At 45.0% G+C, this 18,562-nt stretch overlaps 2 protein-coding genes across 3 annotated transcripts in view; both read left to right on the top strand.

Annotated features, from left to right (window-relative positions):
• BRIX1 (biogenesis of ribosomes BRX1) overlaps positions 1-18,562 on the top strand; it is a 305,669-nt gene that overhangs the window by 33,269 nt on the left and 253,838 nt on the right. The gene's annotated exons all lie outside the window — the stretch shown is intronic.
• RAI14 (retinoic acid induced 14) overlaps positions 1,029-18,562 on the top strand; it is a 174,544-nt gene continuing 157,010 nt past the window's right edge. Inside the window, exon 1 of one of the 2 annotated variants that reach the window (XM_050793812.1) lies at positions 1,029-1,267. The gene's annotated coding sequence lies outside the window, so the exon portion shown is untranslated. The remainder of the gene's footprint in view (positions 1,268-18,562) is intronic. The other variant, XM_050793818.1, reaches the window with a different exon arrangement.

The following is an 18,562-nucleotide window of genomic DNA, read 5'->3' on the forward strand; positions in this document are numbered from 1 at the left end:
TAAAATCTGCCATACAAATGTTAATACGCTGCTGAAATTTAGGATGAATTTCAATTTTGTTGGAATCGGCCTTTTTACCCTCTTAAGTTCAATTGACTTACAGTAGATCCCAGAAAGAACTCAATACCAGTTATTTATTCTAGAAAGCTTTCTTCCCTGAGCAAAGGAGGCAGAGCTAACGAGGAGAAGGGAGGAGCTTTGGTGAATAGAACTGAAGTCACAGCTGGTTAGCATGACTAGAATGCGTGGAAAAGCCGGCCCAAATTAGATGAGTGGGTAGATAGAGAGCTTTGAAATCCTTGGAATTAATGGAGGAGTCCATCGTAATTCAAAGGTCGGGCCTTAGTGGGCTGGGATAGGGAGAGAAGCTGTCGGGAACCTGGGGCAGTGAGCCTGTACCCCGTGGCTTCCCACACACTATTTTGAAGGCGTTCCCATGCGCAATCTCGCCTGTTAGTTCAGTCTGTAGGTTTCTCCTTTCTAACTCCTGAGCACAACAGCACTGAACGGTGGTAGTCTTGCCTTGCCACCCAAACAGTGCTAGGAAACAGTCACTCCAACCAATTGGTTCAGTCCGGAGAACGTGAGCGCATTCTACTTTACTTTCTGTTCAATGATTTTGGAAAACAACCTTTTAGATTCTGGTTAGAAGGGGCTTGGATCCGTGACTTTGAAACACTCGCCACTACCACAAACGACTTTGGAAGTTAATCAGAAATAAACAGTATCTGGGATCTCATCCGTCCTAAACCCAGGGGTCAGAGCACGGGGGGCTTCCACTAACTTCAGGTTAAGAGGATGAAACAGATCCGCGGAGAAGGGTCCCACCATCCCTGGAGACTAAAAGCAAGCCACGAACAGCCGGGACGCGCGGACCCGGGGGATGCGCCGGGGGCTGGAGGGCGGGGAGCAACCCCCCCAGGTCCGGGCCGGAGCCCGGGGCCAGGTCACCTGACTCGCGGAATTTGGGGCCGCGCGGGGTGGAATGGGAGGGGAATGGTTAGCGCCTCCCTTCCCGCTCCCGCTGGATCCAGGTCGGCGGGGGCCGGCGCCCGGCGGCCACGTGGTGGTGCTGCCGCTGCCCCCGCCCCGCCCGCCCAGCCCGGGAGCTCGGCGCCCACTGACCCCCGCAGCGGGGGAGGAGTAGGGACAGCGGCGCAGGAAGCCGAGCAGGAAGCGAGCCCGGCGGCCGCGTTTTCCTGGGGAAGCGGCGGGCGTGGTGGAGCAGCCAGCAGGGTCCGGGGAGCGCCGCCGCCGCCTCGATGGGGTGAGTGCGCGGCACGGAGTTGGGAGGCTCCCGGCGCGGGGTCCCAGGCTCGTGTCCCCGCCTTTGTGTCTGGAGCTTGGGCGCGGGAGGCGCTGGGGACTGCGCCCAGGCGGAGCGACTGAGCAGGCTGCAGCCGGGATCCCGCCACCTCTCCCTGGTCCACCGCCGGCCGCCAACTGTCTGCGGAGAGCAGATGTGGGGACAAGAGGAAGGGTAGGAAGGTGGAGATCAGGGTAGAGCGGGAGGACCCGGCCAAGTTAGGAGAAGGGTTCTTACTCGGTCCTCTGCGACTCGCAGGCCGGCTGGGGCGGGGCGCGGGGCAGGGGCTGCGGCGGAGGGAGCGCGGGTGGGAATGAATGAGCAGACCCGGAGGTGCACCCTGGAGTCTGCGCCCGGTCCCACCTGCTTCACCCCGCGCGGAGCCTCGCTCCCCCTGCGTCCGTGCTGCTGAGCCCAATCCGCCTCCAGGCTGAACTTGGAGGAGGTGGGGAGGGAGGTGAGAGCGGGAGACTCCGGGTGGCTTCTGGGACTAGGGGTCCGCTATTGTTCCTCCTCTGACTCCAGGGAGCCCCTCGGCCCGCCCAAAGGCGGGGGCGAGACCCCTCTGGGCCTGCCCCTGCCCCCTGCCCCCTGCCCCCTGCCTTGTTTTCCCCGCCACAGCTCAGGGAGGACGGATGCTGGAGTTAGGGCACACTCGGGGCCTCCGGGACTTCGGGAGGAAGGAGGACGTGGAGCCACCAGAAAGGCGCCCGCCATGTCCCGCGACCCCTGCCTGGGGCGGGGGGAGGGGGTGTTGTCCTCAACCACCTTCGCTGCCTTCTTGGGCTGGTTGGTGTCCTCGGTTTAGCTCCTGCTGTTTGCAGGGTTCACCTGCTAACTCCTTTGAGTTTCGCATCCCCCTTTTGTGGAGGGGGCTCAGAGCCTGGAGAAGCAACAGACGGGGAATTAAGGCAGATGTAGCCCAGCACAGCGTGGAGGGGTCCGAAGTGGCCTCACGGAGGCCTGAGCATGGCTGCCTTTCCAGGCTTCCTTTTATTTGCCAGGAGCCCAGCTAAGTCCAACTTTACTCCCAGAGATGTTGAGGAGAATCTGCGGACTCGAGGCCCCTCGCCTCGGGACCAGTGGCTTCTCTTCGCCGCAGCTCACGGGTGATCTGGGTGGGATTCCGTCTTCCTTCCGGGAGAGGAGAATGCCCAGCTGCCTGGGATGGGGAAACGTTGCCGGATCTCTGGGGAATGTGGTCTCAAGGCTGCAGGGGCCTGGCAGAGAGGAACTGTCCATCACTAGGACATAGCCGAAGCTCGTCTTAGCCAAGAGAGTCTCACCTCCGCGGGCTTTGCACAGAGTTGGAGAAGAGGTCAGGAATCACAGGGAGGCTGGATTTTGGCTGCTCTGTCCCCAGCCTGCAGGTCTCTGTTCGATCTGTGGCTCGGAGTTTTATTACCGATGGATATAATCTGATAATCTTTGCTTAATGATGCCTAACAACAAGTGTGATTTTTTTCCCCCTTGGGTTTGTAAGACAGTCGATTTTATGCGAGGAAATTGATCCAGTTCTTATCTTTTAGTCAGTGCTTGCCTAACAGAGATTGGGAGAGCTATCCCATGCTGGGCTGTTGCACAGTTTTCATCTCCATTCACTGAGATGCTTCAGTAATGAATTTATTGTTTTATGGCTTTTTGTAGGTGGTGGTGGTGGTGCTGGTGGTGTGATTATAACCGTGCTGGAAAATCTTATTACTGTTATCTGAATTGAAAAGAAAGAAAGGATGCTGAGTCCCCTAGGGATTCTGTGGGGGAATGATGTAGGGTCCCGCCCACCAGTAGTGAACCTGACAGTGAAATTCTCTCTCCAGTTTGCTAGTTCTCAAAGCATGTTCTAAGCAGGTACACGTACTATCACCTAGGCTTTAAAGGTGAAGAAGAAGCAGGTTTGGAGGTTAAGAACAACTAGGCCTTGGAATTAATAGAATGCGGTAGACAACTTTTGCCTCACTTTGCTCCACCCCTCCCTCCCTTCCTTCGTTCCTTTTTTTTCATCCTTTAAAGATAAAAATAAGGGCCGGGCACGGTGGCTCATGCCTGTAATCCCAGCACTTTGGGAGGCCAAGGCAGGCGGATCACGAGGTCAGGAGATCGAGACCATCCTGGCCAACACAGTGAAACCCCGTCTGTACTAAAAATACAAAAAAATTAGCCGGGCGTGGTGGCGGTCGCCTGTAATCCCAGCTACTCGGGAGGCTGAGGCAGGAGAATCGCTTGAATCCGGGAGGCGGAGGTTGCAGTGAGCCGGGATTCGGCTACTGCACTCCAGCCTGGCAACAGAGCAGACTCCTTCTCAAAATAAATAAATAAATAAATAAATAAATAAATAAATAAATAAATAGAAATATTTCTAACATACATAAAAACAGTATAGTAAAGCCATTTTGTCTTCTACTTCCTAGGTTTAAGAGTTGCTAATATTTTTCATATGTGCCCCATGCTCACCCCCCCCCACGGAAAAATAAACTATAACTTAAATATTTGATCTATTCCTACTCCTTTGTCTCCATCCTCAGGTAACCTCTAATGTGAAGTTAGCGCACATAGTTCCCAAGCATGTTTGGAACTACAGTGTATCCACAAAAAAATACCTGTGGGTTTGTATTTAACATTTTACATAAATGGTATAATTCTACCTATGTATAGCTTGCATTTTTAACTTACCTTGTTTTCGAGATACATGTGTTAATAGATATTTATTCACTTTAACTGTTACAGAGAATCCGAGTGTATGAAAAAAGTATAGTATATTTATTCCCTTGCCAAGGGTAAATTAGGGTTTCTGGTTTTTCACTGTTTTTTGTTTGAGTTGGGGTCTCGCTCTGTCACCCAGGCTGGAGTGCAGTGTCGCGATCACTGCTCACTGCATCCTCAACCTCCTGGGCTCAAGCAGTCCTCCTGACTCAACCTCCAAAGTGGCTGGGACAACAGGCACATGCTACCATGCCTGGCTAATTTTTTTCATTTTTGTAGAGACAGGGTCTTACTATGTTGTCCAGGCTGGCCTCGAACTCTCAGCCTCAAGTGAGCCTCCCACCTCAGCCTTCCACAGTGCATGAGGCACTGTGCCTGGCCTAGTTTTTTACTGTTACACTTTTTCTGTTGAGTGACACTCTATTTCCGTTTTCATTTTTATTTTTATTTCTTTTTACTGTAACAGTTTGTACAATAAACATCCTGATATGTTTTCTTGTGCACAGATTTTTCTGTTACACACTTATGCAATTAGTTGCTGGGGGTAATGAAGTTTAGGTAATATTGCATTTATTATTCATTCTTCAACAAATATTTAGGGTGCTTATATGGTCTTGGTTATCTGTTAACTAAAAAAGTGAAATTGATCAATTTTAAATTCTAAGAAGTTTACATTAGTTGGCTGGATTTTTTTTCTTCTTTCTTTCCTTCTTTCTTTCTTTCTTTCTTTCTTTCTTTCTTTCTTTCTTTCTTTCTTTCTTTCTTTCTTTCTTTCTTTCTTTCTTTCTTTCTTTCTTTCTTTCTTTCTTTCTTTTCTTCCTTCCTTCCTTCCTTCCTTCCTTCCTTCCTTCCTTCCTTCCTTCCTTCCTTCCTTCCTTCCTTCCTTCCTTCCTTCCTTCCTTCCTTCCTTCCTTCCTTCCTTCCTTCCTTCCTTTCTTTCTTTCTTTCTTTCTTTCTTTCTTTCTTTCTTTCTTTCTTTCTAAGAAAAGTGGGCCTAGTGTAGTGTTGCACACCTGTAATCCCAGCACTTTGGGAGGCCAAGGCAGGAGGATTGTTTGAGCTCAGGAGTTCAAAACTAGCCTGGGAAACATGGTAAAACCTCACCTCTACAAAAAATACAAAAAGTAGTTGGATGTGGTGGTGTGCCTGTGGTCCTAGCTACTCAGGAGGCTGAGGTGGAAGGATTGTTTGAGCCCCCGGTTGTCGAGACTGCAGTGAACCTAGATTACACCACTGCATCAAAGCCTGGGTGACAGAGTGAGACCAGTCTCAGCTCCCAGCACTTTGGGAGGCTGAGGCGGGCGAATCACCCGAGGTCAGAAGTTCGAGACCAGCCTGACCAATGTGGACAAACCCCGTCTCTACTAAAAGTACAAAATTAGCCCGGTGTGGTGGCGCATGCCTGTGATCCCAGCTACTTGGGAGGCTGAGGCAGATGAATCGCTTGAACCCGGGAGGTGGAGATTGCAGTAAGCCGAGATCCCACCTGCCATTGCACTCCAGCCTGGGCAACAAGAGTGAAAACTCTGACTTTAAAAAAAAAAAAAGAGACAGAAAAAGAAAAAGTGCCTCTTCATTGTAAAATTGAAGCAAGAGACAAATCCATGGTGCTGTTTGGGATTCTTGTGCGGAAACATTTTCTCAGCTAGTCACTGGCCGTGTGACCTTGGATTACTCACCCAACCTCCTCTTCCTCATTTCTTTGGTAAGATTAAGGGGTAGGAGTAAGCATTTACAAAGGCACATTCCTGTTCTAAGAGTCTGAAAATGTTGCTGCGTTAGTGACGCATTTTTCCCCTGATGGTAACCCCTCAGGCTGAAAGGAGTTTAAGGCATTTAAACACGTTGGCGTCCTCATTCCTTCAAACTGCCAGACACATTCTTTTTTTTTTTTTCCCCCCTAAGTTCATGTCAGACACATGTTACACATGCCATTATCACGCTTGTGAATTCTACAAAAGGATCTCCAGGCGTCTTGCCTCAGAGCCTTTGCATTTGCTCTTCCCACTGCCTGGAAAGCACTTCCCTTAGACGTCTGCGTGGCTGTGTCAACCCTTCAGGTGTTATGCTCAGACACCTCCTTCCAGTCCAGCCTGCAACCTCGTCTCTGCTTTATTTACCTCCAAGGCACTTACCACCTTCTAGCTTGCCATGTACAGGTTGAGTATTCTTTATTCCAAAATGCTTGGGACCAGAAGTGTTTCAGATGTTGGATATTTTTTAAATCTTTGGAGTATTTGTATTACATGGTTGAACATGCCTGATTCAAAAATTTGAAGTGCTCCAATGGGTCTTTCCTTTGGTGTCATGTGGGTGCTCAAAGAGTTTCGGACTTTAAAGCATTTCAGATTCAGATTCCTGGATTAGGGATACTCAACCTGTAATTTATATTAGTATTCTATACTAGATTATGAGCTCCACAAAGGCACGGGGTTTGCCACTCTTGTTCACTATTGTATTCATGGTGTCTAGAACAATGTTGACCCCTAGTAGGTAAACAGATGTTTGATGAACAAATGGACATGCTTTTTGTTGTGATTTTCTCTGTGGAATTTCCCCTTTAACACTTACTGGATATCCTAACTTGTGCTGGTAGGTGCACCGTGTCTCATATTCACAGGTTCCTCCAGGGTAAGAAAACATATGTCTTCTGGGGAAACCACTCCTTTTAAATCTATGTGATTTATCCCACAAGCCACTTATGTCTTCAGATTTCTTTTCTCCCAATATTTTCCTAATCCTGAATTTAGAGGAAAACATAAGTAACACGGTGCTTGGAAACACACGCATCTTTCCTTTTGTGATAACCTCGTGTTCCAATGTGATGAATGTGGAAGATGCATAACAAGTAGATGCTGACCATATTCCATACGACATCTGCACTAAAAGACCAGCAGCCATCCCAAGCAACACCAAGCACACCGCATTCCTTTTTTTTTTCTTGAGATGGGGTGTTCTGGAACTCCTGGGCTCAACCAATCCTCCCACCTCAGATTCCCGAATAGTTGGGACTACAGGCGTGTGCCAACACACCTGCCTAATTTTTCTTTTACTTTTTATAGAGACAAGGTCTCCTTACGTTGCCCAGGCTGGTCTTAAACTCCTGGGCTCAGATGGTCCTCCCGCCTCAGCCTGTCGAAGTGCTGGGATTACAGGCATGAGCCACTGCCCCTGGCCCACACTGCATTTCTAAAAACAAAAAAAGTGTATTTTGTTGGATTGTTGCAGAGTGTACATCATCATTGCCCTGACTTTGTGTCTTCATGAGGATTTTTTTGGAGGGGGAGGAGGGATATATTTTTCATGATGGAAGGAAAATGAGGACCTTAATCTGAAGATCTTGGTGCAACTAATATGTAGAAGGTACTTAAATATACTCTAAGAATTGCCACATCATGCAGTCCTTAATTCATGGCACAAAAAACATTCACTGTTATAGCACAAGTGCATTGTTTCGCCAGAAGCCAACTGATTTTTCTCTACCTTGCATGATGGGTATAGGAACTGACAAAACAAAGCTAAATATATCAGAGGCCTCTTGGGTGTATTTTATAAGGTGATAGGGAAAAGGAGTCTAGATTTTTTTTTCCCAGTAAACTATATTAGGTGTACGATACTGATGATATCCTTTAAAACATTGCTAGAATATTGAAGTACGCCATTTACAATTTTTATTACATCCTCTCTAATAAAATGATATTGAAAGAAATCGGTATATTATGAATCTGGATAGGCTTAGTTAACCTTTAAGCTGAAAACCATAAGCATAGAATTATATGATTATTATTAAAATGTTGCACAATTTAAACAGATTCCTTTTTTTTCTTTGACACGAGTCTCACTGTGTTGCCCAGGCAGGAGTGCAGTGGGGTAATCTTGGCTCACTGCAACCTCCGCCTATCAGGTTCAATCAATTCTCCTGCCTCAGCCTCCTGAGTAGCTGGGACTACAGGTGCATGCCACCATGCCTGGCTAATTTTTGTATTTTTAGTAGAGATGGGGTTTCGCCATGTTGGCTGATCTCGAACTCCTGACCTCAAGTGATCCACCTACCTTGGCCTCCGAAAGTGCTGGGATTACAGGCATGAGCCACCACGCTCAGTCTAAAGAGACTTCTTCTCTTCGATTTGTAGTTAGTCATGAGCTGAAAAGTACAGGTGGTTCAATAAAAGATAAAGATTGTTCATCAAATGTCAGTTTTCTAGCTCCAGCCATCTACAATGTTCAGCTACAATGAACAAAGAAATTAGCCTCGTCTTTGATATCAGACCTACTGAGAGATATCAGCAAATCTAATCAGTATTTTAAAAAGTAACTTTTGGCCAGGCATGGTGGCTCACACCTGTAATCCTAGCACTTTGAGAAGCTGAGGCAGGAAGATCGCATAAGCCCAGGAGTTCAAGACCAGCCTGGGCAACATGGCAAAACCTCGTCTCTACAAAAAATACAAAACTTAGTTGGGCGTAGTGGTGCATTCCTGCAGTCCCAGCTCCCCAGGAGGCTGAGGTGGGAGGATCACCTGAACCCACGAGATCGAGGGTTGCAGTGAGCTGAAATCTCACCCCTACACTCCAGCATGGGCAACAGAGTGAGACCCGGTCATAAAAAATAAAAAAATACAAATAAAAAGTAACTTTACCGACTTAACCATGTGTTTAAAAACAAAACAGAACATTCTTCTATTCGATTGAAGGAAGCATGCCTTGTTCTTCAATTTTATATTCTATGTGTCCAGTAGAGTATCTGCCACACAGTAGGAGATTAACATCTCTGAGCTACTCCTGCCTCAGAGGTCGTTAAACCCCTCATGGCGGTCATCAGATATAGAGCTGTCCTAGTCTAGAGGAGAATTAAACAATAATCAAAAGGCAGAAATCAGCAGGGAAGTACCAAGTCGAAGTTCAGAAGATGTGAAAGAAACACTTTTCCTCCTTATCTACTTTTTGGGGAAGTTTGTGCATCGTGTCTTGATTGATTCACCCGCTGAGTTTTTGTGATCAGTGTCACCTCATCTAACCGTACTTGCGATCTAGGCCAGTCCCTTCTGTAGCGAATGTCATTCACAGGAAATTACAGTCTGGCTGTCAAATTCCATGACCATATGTCACACCTGGGCAAGGGGACACCTTTGGGAAGTTCTTCATGATTTGCTAATCCCTGCTTCTAAATAAACAGAACATAGTTGTGAGAAAAGGTGATTATAGTCCAAGAAGCTTACTGTACAGTGGAAGGAAATACATGGGTTCTTTTTTTTCTTTCCTTCTTTCTTTCTTTCTTTATTTTTCTTAAATTGACATTTAGGCCAGACACAGTGGCTCAGGCCTATAATCCAAGCCCTTTGGGAGGCCGAGGAGGGCAGGCCACTTGAGCTTAGGAGTTGCAGGTCAGTCTGGGCAACATGGGAAAACCGTATCTACTTAAAAAAAAAAAGAAGTGTATATATATTGCAGTGAGCCGAGATCACACCACTGCACTCCAGCCTGGATGACAGCAAGCCACTGTCTCAAAAAAAAGAAAAAAAAACATGACATTTAGTGAACACCAAAGCTTATTATCAAGGAACCAGTTTCCCTTACACTTATTTATTATATTACCTTTTAAAGCTCAACTTAATTTTACATATCCATTTTAGGTATTGCTATCGATAAGATATTCTTATCCATAGGTTATTGGGGAACTGGTGGTGGTTGGTTACATGAGTAAGTTTTTTAGTGGTGATTTGTGAGATTTTGGTGCACCCATCACCCGAGCAGTATTCACTGCATCCTATTTGTAGTCTTTTATCCCTCACTCCCTTCCCACCCTTTCTTCCTGAGTCCCCAAAGTCCATTGTGTCATTCTTATGCTTTTGCATCCTCATAGCTTAGCTCCTACTTATGAGCGAGAACATACGATGTTTGGCTTTCCATTCCTGAGTTATTTTACTTGGAATAATAGTCTCTAATCTCATCCAGGTCACTGTGAATGCTATTAATTCGCTCCTTTTTATGGTTGAGTAGTATTCCATCATACATATATACCACAGTTTCTTTATCCACTCATTGATTGATGGGCATTTGGGTTTGTTCCATGTTTATGCAATCAGTTTACTTAATTTAGCTGTTCTTATCAAAGAGGTAATAACTCTAAAACTAACAAGTAGCCTCTTTTCACTTTCACTAAGTCTGTCCAGTTCCTTTTGCTGGCTGAAGTGATAGACACTCAGAAAACTGGCAGTGTTAACTGGTGGGGAATAAAAGGTGGGAGAAGCTTCCTTTTGCACTAGGGCATCACAGAGTAAAGTGTTTTTCTTTCTTTCTTTTTTTTCCCCCTCTAAGAGGAATCCGTTTGCAAACCAGAGAAGAAGACCATCTAGCAGTGATTCTTAAATATTCATGAGGCATAGATGGGCACTTGCAAATCTGATGGGGTTTTGGACCATTCTTCCTTGGAGAATCTGATGTATGTACAATGATGCTATAAATGCATAATTTTTATCAGTCTCATGAGTTTCATGGAACTTCTTGCCCTAAGGCCATTTATAAACCTCTTTGGAATACCCAGGTTAAGAACCCACACTGACCAAAGTTTGTGAATACAATTCTCGAGGTTTGAGAATACAGTTCTCAAAGTTTGAGAATACAATTATAAGGGCTCTATTTTTCTATTTTTCTATCATGTGCCGCTATCCCCCAGGACAGTTTGATAACCTATCATACATGAGTGAAAAGTAATAATTGTGGGTTTTATACTCTAAATTTGAAAACTAGTCATCGGTTGCTATGTCAACCAATCTACATACTATTGACCATTTTTAGGATCTATTTCTATTGGATGTAATAAAATGCAATTTAGATGCAATGAAAAGGTGGTTTTGTAGTATGACTATTTCACAGAGATCTGATGAATTCTAAGGATATGTCTTAAGTTTCTCACCCCAAGGAGTTGGGTCTGCTCTGTCTCCGGCTTTTGCTGGCAACAGTTTCCCAGTTTTGCTGTTAACAGGAGAGAACGGAGATGTCCCAGGCCCCACCTGACAATACTCATAGGTTCACAGGAGATGTCCCGCACCCCACTTGACAATACTCCTAGGCTCACAGTAGGTGTCCCAGGCACCCCCTGACAGTACTCCTAGGCTCACAGATGTCCCAGCCTCCCGACAGCACTCCTAGGCTCACAGATGTCCCAGGCACCCCCTGACAGCACTCCTAGGCTCACAGCAGGTGTCCCAGGCACCCCCTGACAGTACTCCTAGGCTCACAGGTAGGCCTTTGGCTGCTCAGCCCAGTGGGGGAAGTATCCCCAACTGGCTCTTCGCTTTACCCTTTTCTTCTTGGCCCCCCCAGCCTGATGGGGCTGTCTTGATGGGGACCTGAAGAAGACAGGGCCATACTTCTAGTTGGGGAACTGACCCTCAGCTGGAAGCCTGCTCTTCTGGAGGAAAACATGCTTCTGTGGGAAGTATTGTGCACGGGGGAAGGGACCGCCGTGTCAGCTGTACTCAGAGCTGCTTCTATCAGCGTTCACCTTGGGTGACATCCTCAAGCCATTTCAGTCAAAAACCGGCAAAAAGGGCTGCAAAAAAGGGCTGCGGATCTGCCTGTAACAGAGGCTGCCTGCCTGACCTGACAAAAGCTCTTTGGATGGGTCATTGTAATTGACTTGAGCACCTCCTCTGCCATAGGCACCTTGCTGCTGGCCCGTCCCAGAGCAAGATCAGGGATGGCGTAGTCATTGTTAGGTTTAGTCATTGTTAGGTTTCCCGGTATGTGCTGATGGGATAATTGGGTATTAGAAGATCTCTGGATGAATGACAAGCCCTGCCCTCGAGGACTTAAGAGTTTTAGCCAGGTTAGATATGGTCGCAATCTGCCACAGTACAAGGCGACTGTTGGTGGTGGGAATGGGGTGGCGGTGGTGGGAGGGAATTCTTTTCACAGATGAGGCCGAGGCCTAGAGAAATGGCCCCTTGGAAAGGGACAATTAATGAGAGGCAGAGAGGGATGAGACCCTAGTACTGGCTGCTTAGCGCTGCGCTTCTACACATTGTAATTTTCTGTCTCTCTCACAGGTCAACAGTGACCTTGAGAGTCCTGTATGTAGCTAATTATAATTGTTATTTGGAATTGATATCATTTTTCTATTTTGAGAAAATGTTCACATTTCTTTTTTTTTTTCTGAGACAGGATCTCGCTCTGTCCCTTAGGCTGGAGTGCAATGGTACAATCTTAGCTCACCGCAGCCTTGACCTCCTGGGCTCAAGCAGTCCTCCCACCTTAGCCTCCCTAGTCGCTGGCACTACAGGTGTGTACCACCACTCCTGGTGAATTTTGTATTTTTGTAGAGACGGGGTTTCATCATGTTACCCGGGCTGGTCTCAAACTCCTAAGCTCAAGCAATTCGCCTGCTGTAGCCTCCCAAAAGTGCTGGGATTACAGGCATGAGCCACCACGCCCTGCCTGAGCCTTTTTTTTTTTTTTTTTTGCACTGGAAAAGAACTATTGAAAACGTAGGTATAGAAATAATAGCCAATAATGATATATTTACCATCCAGAATTTCCTTGGGCTACTTTTGATTTTTGAGGAAAGACTCCTAAGTCTTAAGTGCAGAAGACTTGTAGAGACTTGGACAATTCACCCCAAAGAAGAGGGTGAATATTGGGAGCTCCAGGGGAGGCCAATGGCATTGAACGGCAGCATGGAGGTCAGAAGAGGTGCAGGACCCAGGCCCTTGGCTGTAAGAACCACGTAACAAATGTTTGTAGGGCTTTGTTGGTGAGTTGACAGATTCCGTGCTGAGCCTCTTAATTTGACAAGAATGCTCAAGTAATTTGAACATCTCTCCCACGAAAGCTGACATATTGGTGATTGATCCTTTTTCAAACATGAGAGGAATTACTTCTGTTGCTGAGAGAGGACAGCCATACACAGTGGCCTCTTCTCAGCCACCCAGAGGATGTGGGAACTTATGAGCCAGGAGGCTCATGGACAACTGGCTGCATTTTCTTTCTTCTCTAAGAAAGGCAGCCAAGACAGGGGTGGGCTCACGCCTGTAATCCCAGCACTTTGGGAGGCTGAGGCGGGTGGATCGCTTGAGGTCAGGAGTTCGAGACGAGCCTGGCCAACATGGTGAAACCCCGTCTCCACTAAAAATACAAAAATTAGCTGGGCATGGTGGCACGCGCCTGTGATCCCAGATACTTGGGAGGAGGCTGAGGCATGAGAATCACTTGAACCGGGAGGCGGAGGTTGCAGTGAGCCGAGACTGCGCCATTGCACTCCAGCCTGGGCAAGAGAGCGAGAATGTTTCAAAAAAAAAAAAAAGTGGGCCCCAGGAAGGGTTCAGCATCCTTTATTTAACTTGTTAGGAGGCCGTAGCACCAGGCAGGGTGCTGAGTATTCCATCTTTCTGTCTCCAAGCACAGGCCCACTTCAGGCCCGGTTTCTATTTATCATGGGTACAAGTTAATTCAAATGCTCTCACAACCTTCTTGGGTCTTTGTTTAAAGAAATAAAAAAATTTCTTAGATTTTCTTTGGAGTTGATATCATTTTTCTCTTTTGAGAAAAACATTTCACATTTCTTATGAGCTTTTTTAAATTGGGAAAAAAAAACTATTTAAAATGTAGGCATGGAAACTGTCGTCAATATCCATATACTTACCATCCAAGATTTTCTTGGAGTGTTTTTGTTTTTTGAGGAAAAACTCATGTCTGCCACTAACTTCATGATGTATACAGCCTCTCAGCAATCTTGATAAATTCCTAGGTAATTAGGTTCTTTTTTTTTGAGACAGAGTCTTGCTCTGTCCCCAGGCCAGAGTGCAATGGCACCATCTTGACTCACTGCAGCCTCTGCCTCTCAGGTTCAAGCGATTCTCCTGCTTCAGCCTCCTGAGTAGCCGGGACTACAGGCATGCGCCACCACGCCCAGCTAATTTTTGTATTTTCAGTAGAGACGGGGTTTCACTATGTTGGCCAGGATGGTCTCGATCTCTTGACCTCGTAATCCCTCCGCCTTGGCCTCCCAAAGTGTTGGGATTACAGGCGTGAGCCACCACACCCAGCCGGTAATTAGGTTCTTTCTGTGGTATACAACTTTACACAGTGTTGGGTGTGCTATTGGTTTCCTTTTGCAATTGCTCTTCTTCTACAGTCTCTAAAAGCCTAATGAGACAGGCACACGATGCACCGATTTCCTCCAAGTGATACCTATCTGTCTCCCAGCCAATCTGTTGATGGCTTTGTTAGTGTTTGTGCCTTGTTTGGCAGCAGGCTTGCTTTCTGTCTCTTCTTTAAAACAACCCCTGATTATTTTAAGTGCATAGCCCCTACAACAAAGGGTATTTGATTCTATGCCTCTTTGATCAAATAAATTGAAAGTAGGTGTTTATATCCACTGTGGCAAAAGAAACAGGGAGCGACTCACGCTGTCCTGGTGATAAGTGCTACAGGCTCAGGTGGCAGGCTGTGGGCTGCGGGCGCTTTTGTGTGTGGCTACCTGAACAATAGCACCTCTGCCCCATTCTTGTCTCGCTGGGTGATGTTTTTCAGGATTCCACTTGTGTAGCATCAGTGCTTAGATTGTCCTGAAGAATTGCAGTATTTTCTTCTTTATAGGCTAGAGAGAGTTGTGCAGGATGGAATAATTTCTTAAGGAACAGAAATGTCCTAATGTTACAGAAGTACATAAGTAACTAAACGTTCTGCTTTTCCAAATTGTTGCCAAGACATGGAAACCTCCATCCCAGTCTGCTGTCAGCCCAGGCTAATGTAAAAATAGCCATTTCACTTGTCTATAATTATCTTTATATTTTCTCTGTTATTGACTTTGTGTAAAATTATTCCTTAAGCGTATGCTCTCCATGTGAGAACAAAGAAATAAAGATGCTACCTCCATTCCAGTGAGGCAGGGGTGTGTGAGTGAGGACCAACAGCCAGAAAGAATGCCTTTTGCAAATTGGCCCATTCACATTTCCTAGAGGGACCTCTATGTGCCAGCAGCAATTCTGAGGACTCGTTCCATCTTTGAAGGCAACTGGTTTTTTTCTTTGAAGCACTAAAAAGATTGGTCTGTTGGCCAGACTTTTAAAAATTACTGGTGTTGTCTCACGTGCAGCCCAGTGTCATGTCTTGGGCTTGGAAGTTGAACCTTAGTTTAATCTAGCCTCCTCTATTTATACGCTATGCCCCTTTGGCTAAATAAACTTTCTCTGCTGCAATTTCCTAGTCTGGAAGCTGAGAATAATAACAATAGCATCTAATTTTGAAGTGCTTGTGGGCATTAAATGAGACGATATTCATTTATAATAAAATAATTTTAAAAATAAAATTTTGCAAAGTAATCTTTAAAGGATCGCTATTGTGGCCGTTGTTATCATTGCTAATGTCATCATGTTTTTTATCACCCTACCTTTAAAGAACTGCTGATATCTTGGCCAACATGATTATTTCTACCATTATAATCTATAGCAATAAAGAGAGGTTGCCCCACATGTTATTGTAATACATCTGACTTGTGTCTTCTGTTCAATTTGCAACTGTTTCTCTGTATTAGCATTCTCCCTATTTACCCTTCTATTATTATGTCATTGTGTAATGTGGACAATCTAAAGATGTAGTTCTTTTATTAGTCCCCAGTCTTATCTTATTCCAGATTGTATTAACAAGGTCCTCAGTCTCACGAGAGAACTTTTGTTGCTACCACCATAATCTAGACACAGAGTAGTAACATCTTGGTTAAACCGAAAGTGGTAGCTCTTAGCATGAAGCAGTGGTATAGTTAATTTCCTATTGATTTTTTGGGAAAATTTTCCAAATGTTGATAGAGAAACACATAGACATGTTTTCTGAATAGTATATAACAGGGTAATAGTTTTTTGTTTTTTGTTTTTGTGTTTTTGGAGTTTTCGGCCTCCACTACAGAAAACTTGGGAATGGGATAAGCTAACACAGTCCTACTTTGTTAGCTGCTGTACAGCAAGTCAAAGCTATAGCTTCTTAACAGTAAGGAGGATGAATGTAGCCCCGTGGGTGCCCCTTTGTCAGCCCTAATTGAGGATGGTCTTTTGGCACCACGTAAGGGGGAAGAGAATACAGGAGATTCCCAGAGTGGTAAACTAGCCCTTTCATAGACAGACATGGTCTTCTCGGCAACAGGGTAATAGTTGAGTTTGCATACACTAGGAGTCCATCAGCCTTTAAGTGAAATAAAATTGTGGGCTAATTATCCTTTCTATGTGTGGCAGAGTGCATCTCTTAAATTGCAACGATCAATCATTGTTTAATTATTAACCTCCATTATTTGCTAGATTTGTTTTGTGATCTTATGATAGTAAGTGAATGTTAAAGCTGGGAGCATATACATTTTCTGCTTAATTTTACATCTGCTTTGTTAGTATTAATAATAAGATGCTATGTGCTTGAAGGGAAAAATCTAAATCATTACTGTCTAATAAAAATGCAAGCAAACCACTAATGCAGGCCACATAAATCATAGTAAATTGTCTAGTGGTCACAATAAAAAAGTTTTTTAAAAATGAAATTAATTTTAATAATTTTAGCTAGTGTATCCAAAATATTATTTCCAATATGTAATCCATATAAAACTTACTAATAATGGAGTTGACATTCTTTTTTACTAGTCTTTGAAATCCATTGTATAAATCCCATTTACAGTGCATCTCAATTTGCACTAGTCACATTTCAAATGCACAGAGGCCACATGTGGCTATAGTATTGGACAGTACTGGTCTAAATAATATGTCTTCTTATAGGTCTTGTAACCCCACCTGACATCTAGAATGTTCTCAATAGATGCATATTTGATTAAGCTCCCTCTTACCCAGTTAACTGGGATTTTGCCCTTAGCTTTAAGCATTTCTGTAGAGAATTACAATAGCTTTATCACAAACTAATTATACATGGTATAATAGACATTTGAGTTTCAGGTTTACAAAACTTTTGTGCAAGTGCATTAACCCATGTGAACTTTTTATTTAAAAAAAAGAAACAATGATTTTGTAGGCTGGGGTCCTATGGTCCGTATTTCTGTATCATTTGTGTACTTGGTTTCCAGTGCATATGACATGAGTAATAAATGAGAGGCTTCTTACCTTTTCTCATAAATTGTAAGTTCTTGAGTAGCCTTAATGCTATTACCATGTAAAACTCTTGCATTAGATGCAAGGTATGTAGGTTTGTGGATATGTGTGGGGCGTGGGGGGAGCATATTCAGTCTTTACTGGTTAATGGAAGCATTCCCCGTCCTTCATGTTAGTGCTGTTTGCTTTATATGCCTGCACACAGAAAGTGGTTGAAAATCGAAAGAAAGTCTAGGGTTTCAAATTTAGTTTACAGCAGTTTGTCTTTATCAGGCAGGTGGATCTAGCTGCCCCCATGGCCCAGAACAGCCTGCAGCTTGTGATGGAAAAATATCTGAAAGGCTTTTCTATTTGTAGTGTGGCAAATCCAGGCTGGCATGGCCCCTGGGGGTTGATGCCTTGGTTAGGTGGTGTCTCTTCCAGGTGTCTTGTTTAGAATAAATTAGGGTGACAGTGTGTTTTCATACCATACCTTCACCACTATTCAAGGATTAACTGCTATTTATCATTAGGCATTGAAGTCTCCTGGTCCAGCTGAGCCCCAGCACCCCTTCTCACCCCATACCAAAGGCAGCTTCTCTACCATCTGTCCTTCTTACATTGTTTCTGCCTATCCTGAGGGTTTTGTTTTTCCTATTTCTCCTTAGTATATACTCAAGGGAAACAAGCTTCCTTGTTTCCTTCCTTTGTACTCCCTCAGTTCTGGGTAGTCAAGTCCCAGGAGAGCAGAGAAGATAGCGTCCACTCCTATCTCCAGATCCCAAGCACCATTTCCTCTTAAACTCAGCTGTTACAGTGGCTTTTTTATTTCTTGAGGGTTTAAAAATCATTTAATGCAGCTGGGCGCGGTGACTCACGCCTGTAATCTCAGCACTTTGGGAGGCCGAGGCGGGAGCATCACGAGGTCATGAGATCAAGACCATCCTGGCTAACACGGTGAAACCCCGTCTCTACTAAAAATACAAAAAATTAGCCGGGCGTGGTGGCGGGCGCCTGTAGTCCCAGCTACTCGGGAGGCTGAGGCAGGAGAATGGCCTGAACCCAGGAGGCGGAGCTTGTAGTGAGCCGAGATCACGCCACTGCACTCCAGACTGGGCGACGAGCGAGACTCCGTCTCAAAAAAAAAAAAAAAAAAAAAAAAAAAAAAAAAAAAAATCATTTAATGCTATTCACTTCTAGTTAATTGTGATTGTTTTCATTGTTGGCCTGATTTCTATAGGAGAGCCAAAGAGCAGTACTTACTTTCAGAATGGAATTAGCCCAGAAGACTCACACTTATATTGCCAGCAAGGTCTCCTTCAGTGACTGCACTGATGTTAGAGGAGGGTCATGAATGGAGGACTTAGGAGGTGAGGCTATGTGAGGGCAGTGGGGCAGGACAGATCCACAAGCAGCGAATAGCCAAACAAGTGAATGATAAACATGCCCTCCTTAACCTGCAGATTCAAAGGGGACACTGTAGGTCATCCTATTAT

Source organism: Macaca thibetana, chromosome 6 (assembly GCF_024542745.1).
Source record: "Macaca thibetana thibetana isolate TM-01 chromosome 6, ASM2454274v1, whole genome shotgun sequence".
NCBI classification, from domain to species: Eukaryota; Metazoa; Chordata; class Mammalia; order Primates; family Cercopithecidae; genus Macaca; species Macaca thibetana.